Below are 24,836 nucleotides of genomic sequence, written 5' to 3' on the forward strand. Positions count from 1 at the left end.
AGTCAACCAGGTAGGTGACTTCTCCCTTTTTCTCAACAATAATGTGGGGACCACTCCATTTGTCTTGGAGTGCTCTTGGGGCCACAGGCTCCAAGACCCACACCTTCTGTCCTGGTTGGTACTGAATCAGAACAGCCTTCTGGTCATGCCATTGCTTTTGGAGCTCTTGGCTGGCCTGAAGGTTTTTGCTGGCCTTTTTCATGTACTCAGCCATTCTGGATCTTAGGCCAAGTACATAGTCCACTATGTCTTGCTTAGGAGCTTTTAAAGGTTGTTCCCAACACTCCTTCACAAGTGTTAGAGGACCTCTTACAGGGTGTCCAAATAGGAGTTCAAAGGGGCTGAAGCCCACTCCTTTTTGGGGTACCTCCCTGTAAGCAAAAAGGAGGCAAGGTAACAGGACATCCCATCTCCTCCGGAGTTTTTCAGGGAGTCCCATTATCATTCCATTGAGAGTTTTATTAAACCTCTCAACCAGTCCATTTGTTTGTGGATGATAGGGTGTGGTGAACTTGTATGTCACACCACATTCCTTTCACATGGCCTTTAAGTAAGCAGACATGAAATTGCTTCCCCTGTCTGCTACTACCTCTTTTGGGAAGCCCCCCCTGGAAAAGATTCCCAGGAGGGCCTTTGCCACTGCAGGAGCTGTAGTGGTCCTTAAAAGAATTGCTTCAGGATATCTGGTGGCATGGTCCACTACCACCAAAATAAACCTATTGCCTGAAGCAGTAGGAGGGTCAAGGGGGCCAACTATGTCAACCCCTAACCTTTCAAAGGAAACCCCAACCACAGGCAGTGGAATAAGGGGTGCCTTTGGGGTGCCACCTGTTTTGCCACTGGCTTGACAGGTGACACAGGACTTACAAAATTCCTTTCTATCCTCTGACATTCTAGGCCAATGAAACAAGGGAACAAGCCTGTCCCAAGTTTTCATTTGTCCCAGATGTACAGCCAAGGGAATGTCGTGGGCTAGAGTTAGGAGGAACTATCTGTATTGCAAGGGAATGACCAATCTCCTGACTGCTCCAGGTTTAGGGTCCCTTGCCTCAGTATACAAGAGGTTGTCCTCCCAGTAAACTCTGTGAGAGTCACTGACATCCCCATTTTGCTGTTTGACAGCTTGCTGTCTTAGACCCTCTAGTGTGGGACAGGTCTGCTGTGTCACACTTAGCTCCTCCCTGGCAGGCCCCCCTCCACCCAAAAGCTCAGCAGTGTCTGCTTCTGGCTGCTCTGGTATAGGTTCTGCACAGGGTGGAAATTCTTCTTCCTCAGAAGTTGAATCCACTGTAGAGGGAGGGATAGTAGGTAGTGTTTTACCCTTACTAACCCTAGCTTTAGGGAGCACTTGGTCCATTGTCCCAGGATCCAAGTCACCCTGTCCTTTTGCTTTTTAGCCTGAGCCCTTGTCAAAGCAAAAATATGCCCTGGAATGCCCAGCATTGCTGCATGAGCCTCCAACTCCACTTCTGCCCAAGCTGATGTCTCTAAATCGTTCCCTAGTAGATAGTCTACAGGTAAATCTGAGGCAACCACAACTTTCTTTGAACCAGTAACCCCCCCAGTTGAGATTCACAACAGCCATGGGGTGGCTAAGAGTGTTGTTATGAGCATCAGTCACTTGGTACTGGTGACCAAGTAGGTGTTGTTCAGGGTGGACCAGTTTCTCTATTACCATGGTAACACTGTCACCTGTGTCCCTGTACGCCTGAACCTCAACACCATTTATTAGGGGAAGTTGCTTGTACTTATCCATATTAAGGGGACAAGCAACCAAGGTGGCCAAATCAATGGCACCTTCAGAGACTAACACAGCCTCTGTGGTCTCCCTAACAAGACCAACCCCAACTAAATTACCAAAAGTGAGCCCAGCTACTCCCTTGGATTGGCTATTAGTAGGTTTGCTCTCACCACCACTGCTATTACTATTGGCACTAGGTGTAGCAGTAGGGGTTGTGGTAATGGAGGCTTGGTGCTTTTCTTTGGACAACTGGCATCAGTTGTCCAATGGCCTTTTATTTTACATAAATAGCACCATGGTTTCTTTACTTGATTAGAAGAGGATTTGGACCCACCACCCCTACCAGAGTGTTTTTGTGGGCCTGATGAAGACTCATTTTTAGATTTGTCCCCACCCTTGTCTGAAGACTTACCATCCTTCTTCTTGCCATCCTTGTCACCCCCTGTATGAACTTTTCTGTTCACTCTTGTTCTGACCCTTTTGTCTGCCTTCTTTCCCAATTCTTGGGGAGAGGTCAGATCTGAGTCCACTAGATACTGGTGCAACAAATCAGACACACAATTATTAAGAATATGCTCTCTCAGGATTAAGTTATATAGGCTTTCATAGTCAGAAACTTTACTGCCATATAACCACCCCTCCAAGGCCTTCACTGAATGGTCAACAAAGTCTACCCAGTCTTGTGAAGACTCCTTTTTGGTTTCTCTGAACTTGATCCTGTACTGTTCAGTGGTTAAGCCATAACCATCTAGAAGTGCATTGTTAAGAACTGTGAAATTATTGGCATCACTTTCCTTAACAGTAAGGAGCCTATCCCTACCCTTTCCACTGAAAGATAGCCATAGGATAGCAGCCCACTGCCTTTGAGGGACCCCCTGCACAACACAGGCCCTCTCAAGTGCAGCAAACCACTTGTTAATGTCATCCCCCTCCTTATAAGGGGGAACTATCTTGTGCAGATTCCTATAATCATGCTCTTTTACAGGATTACTATCTGTAATACTGCTGCTTCCACCTTGGGGTCCAAACCCCAACCTCTGTCTTTCTTTTTCTAAGTCAAATGCTTCCCTGTCTAGATCCAGCTGTTGCTTCTTGAGCTTCAGCCTGGACTCTTCCACTCTCAATCTATTGAGTTCCCTTTCTAAAACTCTGTCTTCGGGGTGGGTGGGTTGGGCATGCATTGACACAGAAGAATGGTGTGAATGAACAGAGGGAGACCTGTCCCTAACAGATGGCCCTCTAACAACCTGGCTAACAGAAGTAGCACTTCTACTATGATGAGAAGGAACACTCCTACTGTGATGTGAGGCAACACTATTACTGTGGTGTGACTCCACATCAGTACCAGCTATGCTAGGTGGTCTGCTAATGGGCAGGTTGGGAAGGTTCCCTTCTAAATCCTTTGCTGGGGTGCCCCAGGGTCAGATCGGGAACCATCAGCTAATTTCTCAACAGAAGTGCCATCTCTGGTCTTATCTTGTTCAATGACCATATTAACCAACAGTTCTCTAGAGGGATTCTTCCCTACCCCTAAACCTCTTTCAATGCAGAGACTCCTTTCTCCCTTCCAGCTAAGGTGATCATAAGCAAGTTTGGACAGATCAACAGTTTGGCCTGTACCAGACATTTTAGAAAGTGTTTAAGGGATAGAAAAAGTGAGAAAAAAGTTTTCAGAACTTTTTAAAGGACAGAAAAAAAACTTTTAAAACTTTTAAAGAACTTTTTAGAAAGTTTAGAGGTACTTTTCAGCACTTAGCAAAGAAGTGAAAGAAGAAAAGCAAAACTTTTTGGTTAGGTGTACATACACTGAACTTGTTTTGTATATTTTTCTCTTATGATAAGTACAATATGACAAAGTGGTAAGTAGTTGCAAAGTACTTGTCCCACCGCTGCACATCCAATGTAGGAGGCTGGACTGGTTTGTAGTGAGTACCAAGGGGTACTTACACCTTGCACCAGGCCCAGGTATCCGTTATTAGTGTAGAGGGGTGTCTAGCAGCTTAGGCTGATAGAAAATGGTAGCTTAGCAGAGCAGCTTAGGCTGAACTAGGAGACGAGTGAAGCTCCTGCAGTACCACTTAGTGTCATATGCACAATATCATAAGAAAACACAATACACAGATATACTAAAAATAAAGGTACTTTATTTTTATGACAATATGCCAAAGTATCTCAGTGAGTACCCTCAGTATGAGGATAGCAAATATACACAAGATATATGTACACAGTACCAAACTATGCAGTATTAGCAATAGAAAACAGTGCAAACAATGTATAGTCACAATAGAATGCAATGGGGGCACATAGGGATAGGGGCAACACAAACCATATACTCTAGAAGTGGAATGCGAACCACGAATGGACCCCAAACCTATGTGACCTGTAGAGGGTCGCTGGGACTGTAAACAAACAGTGAGGGTTAGAAAAATAGCCCACCCCAAGACCCTGAAAAGTGGGCGCAAAGTGCACCTAAGTTCCCCAAAGAGCACAGAAGTCGTGATAGGGGAATTCTGCAGGAAAGACCAACACCAGCAATGCAACAACAATGGATTTCCAGATGAGAGTACCTGTGGAACAAGGGGACCAAGTCTAAAAGTCACGATCAAGTCGAGAGTGGGCAGATGCCCTGGAAATGCCAGCTGTGGGAGCAAAGAAGCTTCCACTCGATGTTAGAAGCTGAGGATTCTGCAAGAACGACCAGGGCTAGAAACTTCCCCTTTGGAGGATGGGTGTCCCACGCCGTGAAGAGTCGTGCAGAAGTGTTTTCCCGCAGAAAGACCGCAAACAAGCCTTGCTAGCTGCAAAGCTCACGGTTAGGGTTTTTGGATGCTGCTGTGGCCCAGGAGGGACCAGGATGTCGCCAATTGCGTGAGGGGACAGAGGATGCATCCAGAAAGACAAAGAGCCCTCTCAGAAGCAGGCAGCACCCGCAGAAGTGCCAGAACAGGCACTACAAAGTGGAGTGAATCGGTACTCACCCGAAGTTGCAAAAGAGAGTCCCACGACGCCGGAGGACAACTCAGGAGGTTGTGCAATGCAGGTTAGAGTGCTGGTGTAGGAGGCTGGACTGGCTTGTAGTGAGTACCAAGGGGTACTTGCACCTTGCACCAGGCCCAGTTATCCCTTATTAGTGTATAGGGTGTCTAGCAGCTTAGGCTGATAGATAATGGTAGCTTAGCAGAGCAGCTTAGGCTGAACTAGGAGACGTGTGAAGCTACTACAGTACCACTTAGTGTCATATGCACAATATCATAAAAAAACACAATACACAGTTATACTAAAAATAAAGGTACTTTATTTTTATGACAATATGCCAAAGTATCTTAGAGTGTACCCTCAGTGAGAGGATAGGAAATATACACAAGATATATATACACAATAGCAAAAATATGCAGTATAGTCTTAGAAAACAGTGCAAACAATGTATAGTTACAATAGGATGCAATGGGGAAACATAGGGATAGGGGCAACACAAACCATATACTCCAAAAGTGGAATGCGAACCACGAATGGACCCCAAACCTATGTGACCTTGTAGAGGGTCGGTGGGACTATTAGAAAATAGTGAGAGTTAGAAAAATAACCCTCCCCAAGACCCTGAAAAGTGAGTGCAAAGTGCACTAAAGGTTCCCTAAGGACAAAGAAGTCGTGTTAGAGGAATAATGCAGGAAAGACACAAACCAACAATGCAACAACTGTGGATTTCCAATCTAGGGTACCTGTGGAACAAGGGGACCAAGTCCAAAAGTCACAAGCAAGTCGGAGATGGGCAGATGCCCAGGAAATGCCAGCTGCGGGTGCAAAGAAGCTTCTACTGGACAGAAGAAGCTGAGGTTTCTGCAGGAACGAAAAGGGCTAGAGACTTCCCTTTTGGTGGACGGATCCCACTCGCCGTGCAGAGTTGTGCAGAAATATTTTCCCGCCGAAAGAACGCCAACAAGCCTTGCTAGCTGCAAATCGTGCGGTTAGCGTTTTTGGATGCTGCTGAGGCCCATGAGGGACCAGGAGGTCGCAAATTGGACCAGCAGAGAGAGGGGACGTCGCGCAAGACAAGGAGCTCTCTCTGAAGCAGGTAGCACCCGGAGAAGTGCCAGAAACAGGCACTACGAGGATGCATGAAACGGTGCTCACCCGAAGTCGCACAAAGGAGTCCCACGTCGCCGGAGACCAACTTAGAAAGTCGTGCAATGCAGGTTAGAGTGCCGTCGACCCAGGCTTGGCTGTGCACAAAGGATTTCCGCCGGAAGTGCACAGGGGCCGGAGTAGCTGCAAAAGTCGCGGTTCCCAGCAATGCAGCCCAGCGAGGTGAGGCAAGGACTTACCTCCACCAAAATTGGACTGAAGAGTCACTGGATGGTGCGGGTCACTTGGACAGAGTCGCTGGATTCGAGGGACCTCGCTCGTCGTGCTGAGAGGAGACCCAAAGGACCGGTAATGCAGCTTTTTGGTGCCTGCGGTTGCAGGGGGAAGATTCCGTCGACCCACGGGAGATTTCTTCGGAGCTTCTGGTGCAGAGAGGAGGCAGACTACCCCCACAGCATGCACAAGCAGGAAAACAGTCGAGAAGGCGGCAGGATCAGCGTTACAGAGTTGCAGTAGTCGTCTTTGCTACTATGTTGCAGGTTTGCAGGCTTCCAGCGCGGTCAGCAGTCGATTCCTTGGCAGAAGGTGAAGAGAGAGATGCAGAGGAACTCGGATGAGCTCTTGCATTCGTTATCTACAGTTTCCCCAGAGACAGAGACCCTAAATAGCCAGAAAAGAGGGTTTGGCTACCTAGGAGAGAGGATAGGCTAGCAACACCTGAAGGAGCCTATCACAAGGAGTCTCTGACGTCACCTGGTGGCACTGGCCACTCAGAGCAGTCCAGTGTGCCAGCAGCACCTCTGTTTCCAAGATGGCAGAGGTCTGGAGCACACTGGAGGAGCTCTGGACACCTCCCAGGGGAGGTGCAGGTCAGGGGAGTGGTCACTCCCCTTTCCTTTGTCCAGTTTCCTGCCAGAGCAGGGCTAAGGGGTCCCCTGAACCGGTGTAGACTGGCTTATGCAGAATTGGGCACATCTGTGCCCAAGAAAGCATTTCCAGAGGCTGGGGGAGGCTACTCCTCCCCTGCCTTCACACCATTTTCCAAAAGGGAGAGGGTGTCACACCCTCTCTCAGAGGAAGTTCTTTGTTCTGCCATCCTGGGCCAGGCCTGGCTGGACCCCAGGAGGGCAGATGCCTGTCTGAGGGGTTGGCAGCAGCAGCAGCTGCAGTGAAACCCCAGGAAGGGCAGTTTGGCAGTACCAGGGTCTGTGCTACAGACCACTGGGATCATGGGATTGTGCCAACTATGCCAGGATGGCATAGAGGGGGCAATTCCATGATCATAGACATGTTACATGGCCATATTCGGAGTTACCATTGTGAAGCTACATATAGGTAGTGACCCATATGTAGTGCACGCGTGTAATGGTGTCTCCTCACTCACAAAGTTCAGGGAATTGGCTCTGAACAATGTGGGGGCACCTTGGCTAGTGCCAGGGTGCCCTCACACTAAGTAACTTTGCACCTAACCTTTACCAGGTAAAGGTTAGACATATAGGTGACTTATAAGTTACTTAAGTGCAGTGTAAAATGGCTGTGAAATAACGTGGACGTTATTTCACTCAGGCTGCAGTGGCAGGCCTGTGTAAGAATTGTCAGAGCTCCCTATGGGTGGCAAAAGAAATGCTGCAGCTCATAGGGATCCCCTGGAACTCCAATACCCTGGGTACCTCAGTACCATATACTAGGGAATTATAAGGGTGTTCCAGTAAGCCAATGTAAATTGGTAAAAATGGTCACTAGCCTGTTAGTGACAATTTGGAAAGAAATGAGAGAGCATAACCACTGAGGTTCTGATTAGCAGAGCCTCAGTGAGACAGTTAGTCACTACACAGGTAACACATTCAGGCACACTTATGAGCACTGGGGCCCTGGGTTACCAGGGTCCCAGTGACACATACAACTAAAACAACATATATACAGTGAAAAATGGGGGTAACATGCCAGGCAAGATGGTACTTTCCTACAGCCGGTGACTCAGGCTTGGGTGTGCACAAAGGAAATCCTCGAAGAGTGCACAGGAGCCGGAGTAGCTGCAAAACACGCGGATCCCAGCAATGCAGTCTAGCGTGGGGAGGCAAGTACTTACCTCCACCAAACTTGGACTGAAGAGTCACTGGACTGTGGGAGTCACTTGGACAGAGTTGCTGAGTTCAAGGGACCTCGCTCGTCATGCTGAGAGGAGACCCAGAGGACCGGTGAAGCAGTTCTTTGGTGCCTGCTGTTGCAGGGGGAAGATTCCGTCGACCCACGGGAGATTTCTTCGGAGCTTCTAGTGCAGAGAGGAGGCAGACTACCCCCACAGCATGCACCACCAGGAAAACAGTCGAGAAGGCGGCAGGATCAGCGTTACAAGGTCGCAGTAGTCATCTTTGCTACTTTGTTGCAGTTTTGCAGGCTTCCAGCGCGGTCAGCAGTCGATTCCTTGGCAGAAGGTGAAGAGAGAGATGCAGAGGAACTCTGATGAGCTCTTGCATTCGTTATCTAAGGAATTCCCCAAAGCAGAGACCCTAAATAGCCAGAAAAGGAGGTTTGGCTACCTAGGAGAGAGGATAGGCTAGCAACACCTGGAAGAACCTATCAGAAGGAGTCTCTGATATCACCTGCTGGCACTGGCCACTCAGAGCAATCCAGTGTGCCAGCAGCACCTCTGTTTCCAAGATGGCAGAGGTCTGGAGCAAACTGGAGGAGCTCTGGGCACCTCCCAGGGGAGGTGCAGGTCAGGGGAGTGGTCACTCCCCTTTCCTTTGTCCAGTTTCGTGCCAGAGCAGGGCTGGGGGATCCCTGAACCGGTGCAGACTGGCTTATGCAGAGATGGGTACCATCTGTGCCCATCAAAGCATTTCCAGAGGCTGGGGGAGACTACTCCTCCCCAGCCCTGACACCTTTTTCCAAAGGCAGAGGGTGTAACACCCTCTCTCTGAGGAAGTCCTTTGTTCTGCCTTCCAGGGCCATGCCTGGCTGGACCCCAGGAGGGCAGAAACCTGTCTTAGGGGTTGGCAGCAGCAGCAGCTGCAGTGAAACCCCGGGAAATGTAGTTTGGCAGTACCCGAGTCTGAGCTAGAGACTCAGGGGATTATGGAATTGTCTCCCCAATGCCAGAATGGCATTGGGGTGACAATTCCATGATCCTAGACATGTTACATGGCCATGTTCGGAGTTAGCATTGTGACGCTATACATATGTCGTGACATATGTATAGTGCACGTTTGTAATGGTATCCCAGCACTCACAAAGTCCAGGGAATTTGCCCTGAACAATGTGGGGGCACCTTGGCTAGTGCCAGGGTGCCCACACACTAAGTAACTTAGCACCCAACCTTTACCAGGTAAAGGTTAGACATATAGGTGACTTATAAGTTACTTAAGTGAAGTGGTAAATGGCTGTGAAATAACGTGGACGTTGTTTCACTCAGGCTGCACTGGCAGGCCTGTGTAAGAATTGTCAGATCTCCGTATGGGTGGCACAAGAAATGCTGCAGCCCATAGGGATCTCCTGGAACCGCAATACTCTGGGTACCTCAGTACCGTATACTAGGGAATTGTAAGGGTGTTCCAGTATGCCAATGTGAATTGGTGAAATTGGTCACTAGCCTGTTAGTGACAATTTGGAAAGAGAATGAGAGAGCATAACCACTGAGGTTCTGGATAGCAGAGCCTCAGTGAGACAGTTAGTCATAACACAGGTAACACATACAGGGCACACTTATGAGCACTGGGGCCCTGGCTGACAGGGTCCCAGTGACACGTACAACTAAAACAACATATATACAGTGAAATATGGGGGTAACATGCCAGGCAAGATGGTACTTTCCTACACTGGTCCAAAGAAAGTTGTGTTTGCCTCAGATTTACCTGTAGACTGTCTTCTAGGGAACCATTTAGAGACATCAGCTTGGGCAGAAGTGGAGTTGGAGGCTCATGCAGCAATGCTGAGCATTCCCGGGCATATTTTTGCTTTAACCAGGGCTCAGGCCAAAAAGCAAAAAGGACAGGACCAAGTGCTCCCTAAAGCTAGGGTTAGTAAAGGTAAAACACTACCTACTATCCCTTTTACATTTACATTTACATTGGCATACTGGAACACCCTTAAAATTCCCTAGTATATGGTACTGAGGTACCAGGAGATCCCTATGGGCTCCAGCATTTCTTTTGCCACCCATAGGGAGTTCTGACAATTCTTACACAGGCCTGCCCTTGCAGGCTGAGTGAAATAACGTCCACGTTATTTCACAGCCATTTACCACTGCACTTAAGTAACTTATAAGTCACCTATATGTCTAATCTTTACCTGTTAAAGGGTGGGTGCTAAGTTACTTAGGGGGTCATTCCAACCCTGGCGGTCGGTGTTAAAGCTGCGGCTAACCCGCCAACAGGCTGGCTGTAAAAAAAATGGAATTCCGACCCTGGCGGAAACCGCCAATAGAGACCGCCACTTCAACACACCGCCCGCCATGGCGGGACAAACAAACAGCGCGGCAGTCACTGCCAACAGACAGGCGGGAGTCAATGTACCACCCACCCTATCACAACCCACCAATCCGCCACCTTTTCCGGGGTGGTAGCCCCGCCGATAAAAACACAGCAGAAACAGCCATTTCGAACGGAAAACGCTCACCTCCATACACCCCACGAGGAATCTGGACAGCATGGAACCCGAACTCCACATCCTCCCAGCGATTGTCTTCCTGCTCCTCTACCAGGAGCACGAACACCGGCGCAGAAGACAACGATGAGTACTGCACCTACGACACAGGGGAGGGGGGAGACAAAAAATAACGGGGACACACATACGCCACACACCCACCCCCACCCTCACCCACTACAACACACACATCAATGCATAGCAACAACTCAGAGTGACACCCCCCAAACCCATTGGAAGAATGCAAATACAAAAGGAAATGATTCCAAACATTGGAATATATTGTATCACTGGCTTAAAAATATATCACACATCTAAAACCTTTATATGCATTAATTTTAAAGTCCGATAATTGTAGCAGGCACTGTCCGTGGACCACTGGGCCCAAATCACATGGGCAAAGCCCACACAGGATACCTGACTCCAACGGAGAGAACGCTGCAGGGGCATCAGATAGGAAAACTACAGGCACCTCAGGGGGAAGGGAAGGGGGGGCACCTCAGCCAGATGAGTCCACGACGCCAGATCCACGAGGGGCCTCCATGGCCACTGTGCCATCCTGGGAGTGCAAAGCCACAGTCCCTCAAGTCTCTACAGTGGGTGGGTTGCCCACTGTACCATCCTGGGGAGTGCAAAGCCACAGTCTCTCAAGTCTCTACAGTGGGTGGGTTGCCCACTGTACCATCCTGGGGAGTGCAAAGCCACAGTCTCTCAAGTCTCTACAGTGGGTGGGTTGCCCACTGTTACATCCTGGGGAGTGCAAAGCCACAGTCTCTCAAGTCTCTACAGTGGGTGGGATGCCCAGTGTTACATCCTGGGGAGTGCAAAGCCACAGTCTCTCAAGTCTCTACAGTGGGTGGCTTGCCCACTGGACCATCCTGGGGAATGCAAAGCCACAGTCTCTCAAGTCTCTACAGTGGGTGGGTTGCCCACTGGACCATCCTGGGGAGTGCAAAGCCACAGTCTCTCAAGTCTCTACAGTGGGTGGCTTGCCCACTGTACCATCCTGGGGAGTGCAAAGCCACAGTCTCTCAAGTGGATAACAGTCTCCACTGGTTCTGGAGGGGGACTGGTGCCCAGAGTACTTCGTGCAGCCCTGCCCAACACAGATGCGGGCCTGCCCCTTCTGCCAATGGGCCAGCGGTGCTTGAGACGGCGGTGCCCTGTTCAGCGGTGCGTGAGATGAAGGGCCCAATGCAGCGGTGCTTGAGATGAAGGGCCCAGTGCAGCGGTGCTTGAGAGGAAGGGCCAAGTGCAGCGGTGCTTGAGACGGCGGTGCCCTGTTCAGCGGTGCTTGAGACGGCGGTGCCCTGTTCAGCGGTGCTTGAGATGAAGGGCCCAGTGCAGCGGTGCTTGAGAGGAAGGGCCCAGTGCAGCGGTGCTTGAGAGAAAGGGCCCAGTGCAGCGGTGCTTGAGACGGCGGTGCCCAAATCAGCGGTGCTTGAGATGAAGGGCCCAGTGCAGCGGTGCTTGAGAGGAAGGGCCCAGTGCACGGTGCTTGAGATGAAGGGACCAGTGCAGCGGTGCTTGAGAGGAAGGGCCCAGTGCAGCGGTGCTTGAGACGGCGGTGCCCTGTTCAGTGGTGCTTGAGACGGCGGTGCCCTGTTCAGCGGTGCTTGAGACGGCGGTGCCCTGTTCAGCGGTGCTTGAGATGAAGGGCCCAGTGCAGCGGTGCTTGATATGAAGGGCCCAGTGCAGCGGTGCTTGAGATGAAGGGCCCAGTGCAGCGGTGCTTGAGAGGAAGGGCCCAGTGCAGCGGTGCTTGAGAGGAAGGGCCCAGTGCAGCGGTGCTTGAGACGGCGGTGCCCTGTTCAGCGGTGCTTGGGACGGCGGTGCCCTGTTCAGCGGTGCTTGAGATGAAGGGCCCAGTGCAGCGGTGCTTGAGAGAAAGGGCCCAGTGCAGCGGTGCTTGAGACGGCGGTGCCCTGTTCAGCGGTGCTTGAGACGGTGGTGCCCTGTTCAGCGGTGCTTGAGATGGAGGGCCCAGTGCAACAGTGCTTGAGACGGCGGTGCCCTGTTCAGCGGTGCTTGAGACGGCGGCGCCCTGTTCAGCGGTGCTTGAGAGGAAGGGCCCAGTGCAGCGGTGCTTGAGAGGAAGGGCCCAGTGCACCGGTGCTTGAGAGAAAGGGCCCAGTGCAGCGGTGCTTGAGACGGCGGTGCCCTGTTCAGCGGTGCTTGAGACGGCGGTGCCCTGTTCAGCGGTGCTTGAGATGGCGGTGCCCTGTTCAGCGGTGCTTGAGATGAAGGGCCCAGTGCAGCGGTGCTTGAGATGAAGGGCCCAGTGCAGCGGTGCTTGAGAGGAAGGGCCCAGTGCAGCGGTGCTTGAGAGGAAGGGCCCAGTGCAGCGGTGCTTGAGACGGCAGTGCCCTGTTCAGCGGTGCTTGAGACGGCGGTGCCCTGTTCAGCGGTGCTTGAGATGAAGGGCCCAGTGCAGCGGTGCTTGAGAGGAAGGGCCCAGTGCAGCGGTGCTTGAGAGAAAGGGCCCAGTGCAGCGGTGCTTGAGACGGCGGTGCCCTGTTCAGCGGTGCTTGAGACGGCGGTGCCCTGTTCAGCGGTGCTTGAGACGGCGGTGCCCTGTTCAGCGGTGCTTGAGATGAAGGGCCCAGTGCAGCGGTGCTTGAGAGGAAGGGCCCAGTGCAGCGGTGCTTGAGAGAAAGGGCCCAGTGCAGCGGTGATTGAGATGAAGGGCCCTGTTCAGCGGTGCATCGGATGAGTGTCCAGGTCAGCGGATCCGGCCATGGCATGGAGGTCATTCGCCACCTGACCTGTGGCTGGCGGTGCCTTCCTGCCCACCTGGGATGGGGCTGGCGGGCCCTCCTGGGCTGCAGTACCGGGCCTGTGGGTGTCCTCCTGCCCACCTGGGATGGGGCTGGCGGGGCCCTCCTGGCCAGCTGGCCTGCTGGCGGACTTGTCGGGCGTGCTGCCCTTCCCACCCTTCCCTGTTCGCCTGTGGCCCTTCCCCACCTTTGGCAGTGTGCCAGGTGGCACCAGACTTCCTGCCGGAGCCATGGTAGGAATTTTGGTCCCTGGTGTCTTGGGCCTCTCGCGCCGGGCACTGGCAATCTTCGGATGCTTTACCGGGGGTGGGCTGGCCGTGCCTTGGCTCCTTACTGAACTGGCTGCCCTTGAGGGTGGGGGACTCCACAGTCCATGGCAAACTGTCTTTACAGGTCCCGCTTTTTGTGGTGGCTAAGGTGTTGACTGGAGTCCTATGAGATGGACGGGGTGGGGGAGTTGTTGGAAAGAGGTCAAGTTTGGAAAGGAAAATCAATTTAGGAAGAGAGGGACGGGTATGTGTAGTGGGTATGGGAGTGGAGAAAGAGGTTGCGGTTGTAGGAGTTTTCAGTCTGGTGTCTTTGGGTGCAGGTGCTTGGGCTGGATGCTGTCGTGAGGTGGATGGCTGTTGGGTGGGTGGCTGCCTGCGTTTGTGTAGCTTGGAAGAGGGGATCACAGACACAGTGGGAGAGGACACAGGGGACGTGTAAATGGTAGTGGGGGTGGTGACTGCACGTATGCGGGGTGTTCTGGTGGGTGTGGTGGTGATGGACGTAGTGGCTGAAGATGTTGTGCATGCAGGTGTGAGTGGAGACGTCACAGGGAGGGAGGAGGGAGATGAGGACGAGGGGGACTGTAGGAAAGTACCATCTTGCCTGGCATGTTACCCCCATTTTTCACTGTATATATGTTGTTTTAGTTGTATGTGTCACTGGGAGCCTGTCATCCAGGGCCCCAGTGCTCATAAGTGTGCCTGAATGTGTTACCTGTGTAGTGACTAACTGTCTCACTGAGGCTCTGCTAATCAGAACCTCAGTGGTTATGCTCTCTCATTTCTTTCCAAATTGTCACTAACAGGCTAGTGACCAATTTTACCAATTTACATTGGCTTACTGGAACACCCTTATAATTCCCTAGTATATGGTACTGAGGTACCCAGGGTATTGGGGTTCCAGGAGATCCCTATGGGCTGCAGCATTTCTTTTGCCACCCATAGGGAGCTCTGACAATTCTTACACAGGCCTGCCACTGCAGCCTGAGTGAAATAACGCACACGTTATTTCACAGCCATTTTACACTGCACTTAAGTAACTTATAAGTCACCTATATGTCTAACCTTTACCTGGTAAAGGTTAGGTGCAAAGTTACTTAGTGTGAGGGCACCCTGGCACTAGCCAAGGTGCCCCCACATTGTTCAGGGCCAATTCCCCGGACTTTGTGAGTGCGGGGACACCATTACACGCGTGCACTACATATAGGTCACTACCTATATGTAGCTTCACAATGGTAACTCCGAATATGGCCATGTAACATGTCTATGATCATGGAATTGCCCCCTCTATGCCATCCTGGCATAGTTGGCACAATCCCATGATCCCAGTGGTCTGTAGCACAGACCCTGGTACTGCCAAACTGCCTTTCCCGGGGTTTCACTGCAGCTGCTGCTGCTGCCAACCCCTCAGACAGGCATCTGCCCTCCTGGGGTCCAGCCAGGCCTGGCCCAGGATGGCAGAACAAAGAACTTCCTCTGAGAGAGGGTGTTACACCCTCTCCCTTTGGAAAATGGTGTGAAGGCAGGGGAGGAGTAGCCTCCCCCAGCCTCTGGAAATGCTTTGTTGGGCACAGAGGTGCCCAATTCTGCATAAGCCAGTCTACACCGGTTCAGGGGACCCCTTAGCCCCTGCTCTGGCGCGAAACTGGACAAAGGAAAGGGGAGTGACCACTCCCCTGACCTGCACCTCCCCTGGGAGGTGTCCAGAGCTCCTCCAGTGTGCTCCAGACCTCTGCCATCTTGGAAACAGAGGTGCTGCTGGCACACTGGACTGCTCTGAGTGGCCAGTGCCACCAGGTGACGTCAGAGACTCCTTCTGATAGGCTCCTTCAGGTGTTGCTAGCCTATCCTCTCTCCTAGGTAGCCAAACCCTCTTTTCTGGCTATTTAGGGTCTCTGTCTCTGGGGAAACTTTAGATAACGAATGCAAGAGCTCATCCGAGTTCCTCTGCATCTCTCTCTTCACCTTCTGCCAAGGAATCGACTGCTGACCGCGCTGGAAGCCTGCAAAACTGCAACATAGTAGCAAAGACGACTACTGCAAATCTGTAACGCTGATCCTGCCGCCTTCTCGACTCTTTTCCTGGTGGTGCATGCTGTGGGGGTAGTCTGCCTCCTCTCTGCACTAGAAGCTCCGAAGAAATCTCCCGTGGGTCGACGGAATCTTCCCCCTGCAACCGCAGGCACCAAAAAGCTGCATTACCAGTCCCTTGGGTCTCCTCTCAGCACGACGAGCGAGGTCCCTCGAATCCAGCAACTCTGTCCAAGTGACTCCCACAGTCCAGTGACTCTTCAGTCCAAGTTTGGTGGAGGTAAGTCCTTGCCTCCCCACGCCAGACTGCATTGCTGGGAACCGCGACTTTTGCAGCTACTCCGGCCTCCGTGCACTTCCGGCAGAAATCCTTTGTGCACAGTCCAGCCTGGGTCCATGACACTCTAACCTGCATTGCACGACCTCCTAAGTTGTTCTCCGGCGACGTGGGACTTCTTTGTGCGACTTCGGGTGAGCACCGTTTCACGCATCCTTGTAGTGCCTATTTCTGGCACTTCTCTGGGTGCTACCTGCTGCTGAGAGGGCTCCTTGTCTTGCTCGACATCCCCTCTCTCACCTGACGCAATTTGCGATATCCTGGTCCCTCCTGGGCCACAGCAGCATCCAAAAACGCTTACCGCACGATTTGCAGCTAGCAAGGCTTGTTGGCATTCTTTCGCGGGAAAACACTTCTGCACGACTCTCCACGGCGTGAGGGATCCGTCCTCCAAAGGGGAAGTCTCTAGCCCTTGTCGTTCCTGCAGAAACTGACGCTTCTTCCTTCCAGTAGAAGCTTCTTTGCACCCACAGCTGGCATTTCCTGGGCATCTGCCCATCTCCGACTTGCTTGTGACTTTTGGACTTGGTCCCATTGTTCCACAGGTACCATCGACTGGAAATCCATCGTTGTTGCATTGCTGGTTTGTGTCTTTCCTGCAGTATTCCTCTATCACAACTTCTTTGTCCTTGGGGGAACTTTAGTGCACTTTGCACTCACTTTTCAGGGTCTTGGGGTGGGCTATTTTTCTAACCCTTACTATTTTCTAATAGTCCCAGCGACCCTCTACAAGGTCACATAGGTTTGGGGTCCATTCGTGGTTCGCATTCCACTTTCGAGTATATGGTTTGTGTTGCCCCTATCCCTATGTGTCTCCGTTGCATCCTATTGTAACTATACATTGTTTGCACTGTTTTCTAAGACTATTACTGCATATTTTGGTATTGTGTATATATATCTTGTGTATATTTCCTATCCTCTCACTGAGGGTACACTCTGAGATACTTTGGCATATTGTCATAAAAATAAAGTACCTTTATTTTTAGTATAACTGTGTATTGTGTTTTCTTATGATATTGTGCATAGGACACTAAGTGGTACTGTAGGAGCTTCACTCGTCTCCTAGTTCAGCCTAAGCTGCTCTGCTAAGCTACCATTATCTATCAGCCTATGCTGCTAGACACCCTATACACTAATAAGGGATAACTGGGCCTGGTGCAAGGTGCAAGTACCCCTTGGTACTCACTACAGGCCAGTCGAGCCTCCTACTGGGACACAGTGGAAGCAGTGTGTTGGTATGTCTGCATGTGGATGTTGCTTGTGTGAATGCTTGTGTGATGTGTGGTGCTTATGTCTGGATGAGCTTCCCTTGGATGTTGAGGTGTGTGCAGGCTGGTCTGATGGTCTAGGATAGGCAGAGGTACAGGGGATTGGGTATGGGTGGAGGAAGTTGGAGGGGAGAGGCTAGAGACAGGGACAATTGCTGCCATCAGTGCTGAGGCCAGAGTGTTGAACGATCGCTGATGGGCAGCCTGACCAGAATAAATGCCCTCCAGGTATGCATTACTCTGGTGCACCTTCCTTTCTACACCTTGGATGGCATTCAAAAGGGTAGACTGCCCAACAATGATCGTCCTCAGGAGGTCAATGACCTCCTCACTGAGGGCAGCAGGGGTGACTGGGGCAGGGCCTGAGGTGCCTGGGGCGAAGGAGATGCCCACCTTCCTGGGTGAGCGGGCACGGGGCAAACGCTGAGGGGCTGCTGGGAGGGTGGTGCTGGTGCGCTGGGTGGTGGCTGTACCTGTTGTTGCGGGGGGCACGGATGTTGCCGCCACCACAAGGGAGCTCCCTTCAGAGGACGAGTCGCTGTCACTAATGTCCGCACGAGTCCCCGCTGTGGAGCTCCCCTCGCCCTCCGTCCCACTGGTGTATTCGGACTCCGTTGCATGGCCCTCCAGGGCCATGTGGGATGCAGCTCCCTCGTGCTCCGATGCCACTTCTCCTCCGCCTGATGATGCTAATGCACGCATGAACAGGAAGACCACACAAAAGGGGGGGGGGGAGAAATAAAGACATGTTGAGTGCATGCATTGGCGACACTGTTGGCGGAGAGGACAGACACAGAAGCCCCCTGCACTACGCCGCGCACTTGGGGTCGACTACGCAATCCGTGGGACATGGCCTACTAGCCTATGGACGACAACTGCACACATAGATGACACAGGGCCATGGATACCTGTACTTGGCACCCTACAGAGGTGGGGGGCGGGGGCACAGGGCCATGCCTTACGGAGGGGCCTAGCCTACAGAAATCACCCTGGCCTAGGGATACCCACACCCCTCCTCCCCCACCCAGACACCTCCACTGCGCGCAAAGTCACCAGGATTGGAGTGTACTCACCCTCTTGTGTCTGCTGTGATGTCCTCACGCGCCCATCCAAATCGGGGTAGGCCACCGCCAGGATCCGGGACATCAGGGGGGTCAAAGTACGACTGGCACCCCTCCCACGTTGGGAGGCCATCCCCAGCTGAGCCTCGGCGGTCTTCCTGCTCCAGCGTCGGATGTCCTCCCATCTCTTCCGGCAGTGGGTGCCCCGTCTGTTGTGGACCCCCAGGGTCCGGACGTCCTTGGCGATGGCACGCCAAATATAAATTTTCTGGTGGGCGCTGACCTATGTGACATGTACAGGTAGAGAAGTATAATCATCACCTTCTGCATGCTCCATGTGAGTGGCCCCCCATCCCCGCCCTTGCCATGTGGCACATGCTCTCATCTGTCGTTTGATGCATGCCTCAATCGCTCCCCTCCCCACCATCTTTCATCCACCCCACTCAACACAGGCATTGCCCACAAAGCATGGTCCCAGTGTACTTACCTGTTGGTCTGGAGGACCGTAGAGTAGCGCATACGGGGGGAGGACCCCATCCACAAGTTTCTCCAATTCCTCCGCAGTGAAGACAGGGGCCCTTTCCCCAGTCGCATGAGCCATTGTCTCTTCCAGACCGAGGTCACAGCAGCACTTGCAGTGTAGGTCCTCTCCTGTGGAAGATCAGGTATCGAGTGATTAAGCAGATAGAAAATGGCGGTCAAGCCCGCGGCGGTGCGTACCGTGGCAGTGCTTACCGCGACCGCCGGCGCACATCGTCATTGGCTCCTGAAACTCAAGGGTTCAATGTTAACCAATGCTGCTTTGCGCCGCGGTCTTTGACCGCCTACCGCCACGGTGTGCCACGCCAGCGCATTGACCTCACATCCCATTGTCTCACTTCACAGGTCAGGCAGCCGCCATTTCAAGGGCCCACATTGCTTAATTTCTACTGCGTCACACATACCTAGGCCTTGCATCGACACTCATACAAGCCATACAATGCATTGGGAATCGTGTTATGTGCAAGCTGTGGGAACGTACCTGTGGGTTGATTGACTCTGTGCTCGTTGTTGTCCTTCATAGGCACCATCCGCTGGGACATGCGAGGAGATGGAGGAATCTTCCTGTGTACAGATCGCTGGTGGACCTGTCGACAATGGAGGAAAGACATGTCATACTGACATACAGGCTTGACCGAGCCACTATACAGGAACTGTGTGCCCAGCTGGAGGCAGACCTGATGTCACCCATCCGCCAACCCACAGGGATCCCCCCTCTAGTGCAGGTTCTGTCAGTACTCCATTTCTTTGCAAGTGGGTCTTTTCAAACAACAGTGGCCATATCATCAGGGATGTCCCAGCCCATGTTTTCCAAGGTGTTGTCCAGAGTGTTGTCTGCCCTGCTCAACCACATGCGGAGCTACATCGTGTTCCCTGAGGTGGGGGATTTGCCTACAGTGAAGGGTGATTTCTATGCCCTTGGACATATTCCCAAAATCATTGGTGCCATTGATGTGACACATGTGTAGGAGGCTGGACTGGTTTGTAGTGAGTACCAAGGGGTACTTACACCTTGCACCAGGCCCAGTTATCCCTTATTAGTGTATAGGGTGTCTAGCAGCTTAGGCTGATAGATAATGGTAGCTTAGCAGAGCAGCTTAGGCTGAACTAGGAGACGTGTGAAGCTACTACAGTACCACTTAGTGTCATATGCACAATATCATAAGAAAACACAATACACAGTTATACTAAAAATAAAGGTACTTTATTTTTATGACAATATGCCAAAGTATCTTAGAGTGTACCCTCAGTGAGAGGATAGGAAATATACACAAGATATATATACACAATAGCAAAAATATGCAGTATAGTCTTAGAAAACAGTGCAAACAATGTATAGTTACAATAGGATGCAATGGGGAAACATAGGGATAGGGGCAACACAAACCATATACTCCAGAAGTGGAATGCGAACCACGAATGGACCCCAAACCTATGTGACCTTGTAGAGGGTCGCTGGGACTATTAGAAAATAGTGAGAGTTAGCAAAATAACCCTCCCCAAGACCCTGAAAAGTGAGTGCAAAGTGCACCAAAGTTCCCCTAAGGACAAAAGAGTAGTGTTAGAGGAATAATGCAGGAAAGACACAAACCAGCAATACAACAACTGTGGATTTCCAATCTAGGGTACCTGTGGAACAAGGGGACCAAGTCCAAAAGTCACAAGCAAGTCGGAGATGGGCAGATGCCCAGGAAATGCCAGCTGCGGGTGCAAAGAAGCTTCGACTGGACAGAAGAAGCTGAGGTTTCTGCAGGAACAAAAAGGGCTAGAGACTTCCCCTTTGGTGGACGGATCCCTCTTGCCTTGGAGAGTCGTGCAGAAGTGTTTTCCCGCCAGAAGGATGCCAACAAGCCTTGCTACACGCAAATCGTGCGTTTGGCGTTTTTGGACGCTGCTGGGGCCCAGGAAGGACCAGGAGGTCGCAAATTGGACCTGCAGAGAGAAGGGACATCGAGCAAGACAAAGAGCCCTCAATAAAGCAGGTAGCACCCGGAGAAGTGCCAGAAACAGGCACTACGAGGATGCGTGAAACGGTGCTCGCCGAAGTTGCACAAAGGAGTCCCACGTCGCCGGAGACCAACTTAGAAAATCGTGCAATGCAGGTTAGAGTGCCGTGGACACAGGCTTGGCTGTGCACGAAGGATTTCCGCCGGAAGTGCACAGGGGCCGGAGTAGCTGCAAAGTCGCGGTTCCCAGCAATGCAGCCCAGAGAGGTGAGGCAAGGACTTACCTCCACCAAACTTGGGCTGAAGAGTCACTGGACTGTGGGGGTCACTTGGACAGCGTCGCTGGATTCGAGGGACCTCGCTCGTCGTGCTGAGAGGAGACCCAAGGGACTGGTAATGCAGCTTTTTGGTGCCTGCGGTTGCAGGGGGAAGATTCCGTCGACCCACGGGAGATTTCTTCGGAGCTTCTGGTGCAGAGAGGAGGCAGACTACCCCCACAGCATGCACAAGCAGGAAAACAGTCGAGAAGGCGGCAGGATCAGCGTTACAGAGTTGCAGTAGTCGTCTTTGCTACTATGTTGCAGGTTTGCAGGCTTCCAGCGCGGTCAGCGGTCGATTCCTTATCAGAAGGTGAAGAGGGAGATGCAGAGGAACTCGGCTGAGCTCATGCATTCGTTATCTACAGTTTCCCCAGAGACAGAGACCCTAAATAGCCAGAAAAGAGGGTTTGGCTACCTAGGAGAGAGGAAAGGCTACTAACACCTGAAGGAGCCTATCAGCAGGAGTCTCTGACGTCACCTGGTGGCACTGGCCACTCAGAGCAGTCCAGTGTGCCAGCAGCACCTCTGTTTCCAAGATGGCAGAGGTCTGGAGCACACTGGAGGAGCTCTGGACACCTCCCAGGGGAGGTGCAGGTCAGGGGAGTGGTCACTCCCCTTTCCTTTGTCCAGTTTCGCGCCAGAGCAGGGGCTAGGGGTCCCTGAACCGGTGTAGACTGGCTTATGCAGAATTGGGCACATCTGTGCCCAACAAAGCATTTCCAGAGGCTGGGGGAGGCTACTCCTCCCCTGCCTTCACACCATTTTCCAAAGGGAGAGGGTGTCACACCCTCTCTCAGAGGAAGTTCTTTGTTCTGCCATCCTGGGCCAGGCCTGGCTGGACCCCAGGAGGGCAGCTGCCTGTCTGAGGGGTTGGCAGCAGCAGCAGCTGCAGTGAAACCCCAGGAAGGGCAGTCTGGCAGTACCAGGGTCTGTGCTACAGACCACTGGGATCATGGAATTGTACCAACAATGCCAGGATGGCAAAGAGGGGGCAATTCCGTGATCATAGACATGTTACATGGCCATATTCGGAGTTACCATGGTGAAGCTACATATAGGTAGTGACCTATATGTAGTGCACGCGTGTAATGGTGTCCCCGCACTCACAAAGTTCAGTGAATTGGCTCTGAACAATGTGGGGGCACCTTGGCTAGTGCCAGGGTGACCTCACACTAAGTAACTTTGCACCTAACCTTTACCAGGTAAAGGTTAGACATATAGGTGACTTATAAGTTACTTAAGTGCAGTGTAAAATGGCTGTGAAATAACGTGGACGTTATTTCACTCAGGCTGCAGTGGCAGGCCTGTGTAAGAATTGTCAGAGCTCCCTATGGGTGGCAAAAGAAATGCTGTAGCCCATAGGGATCTCCTGGAACCCCAATACCCTGGGTACCTCAGTACCATATACTAGGGAATTATAAGGGTGTTCCAGTAAGCCAATGTGAGTTGGTAAAATTGGTCACTAGCCTGTTAGTGACAATTTAAAAGTAATGAGAGAGCATAACCACTGAGGTTCTGGTTAGCAGAGCCTCAGTGAGACAGTTAGGCACCACACAGGGAACACATACATGCACACCTATGAGCACTGGGGCCCTGTGTGACAGGGTCCCTGTGACACATACATATAGGCCACAAACCTATGAGCACTGGGGTCCTGACCAGCAGGATCCCAGTGACACATAACAACCATACTGAAATCATAGTGTTTTCACTATGAGCACTGAGGCCTGGCTATCAGGATCCCAGTGAGACAGTGAAAACAGTGACAAACACCCTGGCATACACTCACAAACAGGCCAAAAGTGGGGGTAACAAGGCTAGAAAGAGGCTACCTTCTCACACAACCCCCCCCCAAACGAAGGACAATAAGGCTAACCTTGGCCAGTTGAGACTTTATTGTCTAAGTGGTGATAAGTAGAGAGTAGCTCTGCAATAGACTGGTTACTCCCTTTATCATCCACTATATGGTTACTTCCCTGTGGGGATGTAAACCACCCTGTTTGAAGTTTTTTAGCTAAGCAACAATGTGAAGATGTATTTTCAGAGTTTCTATTAGTAAGTTTTAGTTTAGAGCAGTGGGAATTGTCCACTGAACCTATTTGTAGTGATGGAAATGCCAGACAGGGATGCTGTCTCAGAAAAGCCATAGTTGGGCAAAAACTTTGTCCATCTGGCTGGAAGAGAGAACAGGGATGCTGTTTCTCTTGAGTTGGAGCAGGGCAGGGATGCTGTCCTATGAGCTCCACACTAGGGCAGGGATGCTGTCCTAAGTGTTGTGAGGTAGTGCAGGGTTTCTGCACTAAAGTTTCTCTGGGAGGGTTGGAGGGATGCTCCATGTTAACTAAAATGGTGCTGTTTTTCTCACCATTGTTAGTTATCCCACAGAGAGGTACTTCCACCTCAGGGAGTCCAGCTTTGCCAGCTGATGATTCCCTTGGAACAGGTGCCACCCCAGGAGAGGTTTCTCCCACCACAGGAATAGTATCCTGAATGGTAGGGTGGTTAGGGGATACTGTGATACCCTTTTTACCTGTTGATGGAGAGGGATCCTGAGTTTTACAGGCCTTCTCTCCTTTGCTTTTTCATTTCACTTGAAATGAGAGGGAACAATTCCTCAGGGATGCCCAGCATGGCCGCATGGGCATAAAACTCTACATCAGCCCAACCTGAGGCCTCTAGGTCATTACCTAAGAGACAGTCTACAGGTAAGCTAGGTGATACCACCACCTGCTTAGGGCCAGTAACTCCACCCCAACTAAACTGAATTATAGCTAAGGGAAGAAACTTAGTGGAGTTATGGACATCAATAATTTTATACTGTTGTCCAATGATGTGTTGTTCAGGAGGCACTAGGTTTTCAGTCACCAAAGTGAAACTGGCACCTGTGTCCCTGTAGGCCAAGGCCTCAACACCATTTATTGAAACTGTCTGCCTGTACTTATCCATTGTAAGGGGACAAGCAGCCAGTGTGGCAAGGCCAATGCCACTAGGTGTGACAGAAACTGTCTTGGGACTGATTACATCAGTTTCCACTATGAACCCATAAGTGAACCCAACTACTCCCTTTGCTTGACTGTTGACAGCAGTCCCACCACTAGTACCACTACTGCTAGGGGCACTAGAGCTTGATGTGTTAGTGGTGGTAGGCTCAGGGGGTTTACCTGGACAGGACTTATCCCCTGGCCTATGGCCTCTATTTTTACACACACAGCACCAAGGCTTTTTAATGTGTGCAGGTTGGGAAGAAGAGGAAGAATTTGTTTTATCCCCACCCTCTGAAGAGTGTTTAAGATTTGAAGTGGGATCTTTGGTTTTACCCTTATCCCCATGCTTATCTTGAGATTTTTCACCATCTTTCTTCTTATTGCCATCTTTGTCACCCCCTGTATGAACTTTTCTGTTCACCCTTGTTCTGACCCATTTGTCTGCCTTCTTTCCCAATTCTTGGGGAGAGGTCAGATCAGAGTCTACCAGGTACTGGTGCAACAAATCAGACACACAATTATTAAGTATATGCTCTCTCAGGATTGTGTTATACAGGCTTTCATAATCAGTAACTTTACTGCCATGTAACCACCCCTCCAAGGCCTTCACTGAATGGTCAATGAAATCAACCCAGTCTTGTGAAGACTCCTTTTTGGTCTCTCTGAACTTTATCCTGTACTGTTCAGTGGTTAAGCCATAACCATCCAGGAGTGCATTCTTAAGAACTTGGAAATTATTAGCATCATTTTCTTTTACAGTAAGGAGCCTATCCCTACCTTTTCCACTAAATGATAGCCATAGGATAGCAGCCCACTGCCTTTGAGGGACATCCTG

This window comes from Pleurodeles waltl, chromosome 3_1, assembly GCF_031143425.1.
Source record: "Pleurodeles waltl isolate 20211129_DDA chromosome 3_1, aPleWal1.hap1.20221129, whole genome shotgun sequence".
NCBI classification, from domain to species: Eukaryota; Metazoa; Chordata; class Amphibia; order Caudata; family Salamandridae; genus Pleurodeles; species Pleurodeles waltl.